Source organism: Apaloderma vittatum, unplaced genomic scaffold (assembly GCF_000703405.1).
Source record: "Apaloderma vittatum isolate BGI_N311 unplaced genomic scaffold, ASM70340v1 scaffold22628, whole genome shotgun sequence".
In the NCBI taxonomy this organism is placed as follows: domain Eukaryota; kingdom Metazoa; phylum Chordata; class Aves; order Trogoniformes; family Trogonidae; genus Apaloderma; species Apaloderma vittatum.
This window is the reverse complement of record NW_009731557.1, coordinates 1-1,236: the sequence shown is the minus strand read 5'-3', so window position 1 is coordinate 1,236 and position 1,236 is coordinate 1. Positions and strand designations below refer to the sequence as shown.

Genomic DNA, 1,236 nt, shown 5'->3' with positions numbered 1-1,236 from the left:
CTTTCTCCTCAGGTTGAGCTGGAATTTCCCGTGTTCTAGCTTAAACCCGTTATTCCTTGTTCTATTGCTGGGCACCACTGAGCAGAGATTGTCCCCTTCCCCTTGACCCCCACCCCTCAGCTATTTCTCTACGTTAATAAATCCTCTCTCAGCCGTCTCCTTTCAAGGCTGAACAGCCCCAGGTCTCTCAGTCTCTCTCCACAGCAGAGATGTTCAGTCCCTTGATCCCCCTTGTAGCTCTCCCTTGGACTCTCTCCAGTAGGTCCCTGTCTCTCTGCAACTGGGGAGCCCCAAACTGGGCACAGTATTCCAGGTGTGGTCTCCCCAGGGCAGAGCAGAGAGGGAGGAGAACTTCCCTAGCGCTGCTGGACACACTTTTCTTAATGCATCCCAGGATCCCATTGGCCCTCTTGGCCACACTGATGTTTAAACGTAGCAAATCACTGGAAAGAACTATCGCTAAATACATCACATATATATCATATGATCATATTATATCATTCAACACGTGCTGAAAATGAAAAAGCCTTCATTCAGAAAGTTCTGAACAACTACATCTCTGTCATCCCTCCCTCCCTCCCCGCAGGTTCTGCACCTGCCCCGTCGGAAAGCCTCGCAGAAGCCAGGAGAGGAGCAGTCCTGAGCTGCCCTTGCAGACAGGCTGGCAGCACCAGGGGCCCAGGGAACTGCCAAATGCTCTACCAGGGGGTTCTCACAGAGCAGGGACACTGATCTCTTTTCCCTTCTCAAAGAGGTTTGTGTGAAGCTTTTGACAGCGCAGTATCTGCTACCGCGCCGAGTTTCAGTGCAGGTTAATGGATTTCAAACCACCAAATGAGGTGAGAGGAAGAGAGTAAAGGAGATCTCATTACTTTCGGAAATAGAGCTTTAAAACTCAGTAAGAAACATTAAAAAGCTTCAAACCGTTTTACAGTCAGCACACATTAATATACATGTAGATAGGAGGCTGGACTAGCAGAGATAAGAGGATTTTTCATGGGTTATATCCGTCAGTGAAAGAGATCATATTCGTAGAGCTCTAATTGCGAGGGGAGGGGGGAAAAAGAGTTTCCCTACCAGCAGCCTATTTCCAGCAGCGATTATCAGCTGGGTCCCATCCGGTTTGAATGCAAGATCGTAAATACTAAAGAAAAAACAAAAGAAAATAAACAAAACAAAACACACAGCAAAACGCGTATTAGTTTCCCGCGGCCTAGGGGCGGGGGGGCCGGGGAG

General features: G+C 48.5%; 1 protein-coding gene across 2 annotated transcripts in view; it reads right to left on the bottom strand.

The window, feature by feature from the left end:
• The window catches only part of IFT122 (intraflagellar transport 122), a 31,844-nt gene extending 30,704 nt beyond the window's left edge, over window positions 1-1,140 (bottom strand). The window contains exon 1 of one of the 2 annotated variants that reach the window (XM_009875236.1): window positions 1,078-1,140. The gene's annotated coding sequence lies outside the window, so the exon portion shown is untranslated. The remainder of the gene's footprint in view (window positions 1-1,077) is intronic. The other variant, XM_009875237.1, reaches the window with a different exon arrangement.
• Between the last annotated feature and the right edge of the window lie 96 nt (window positions 1,141-1,236).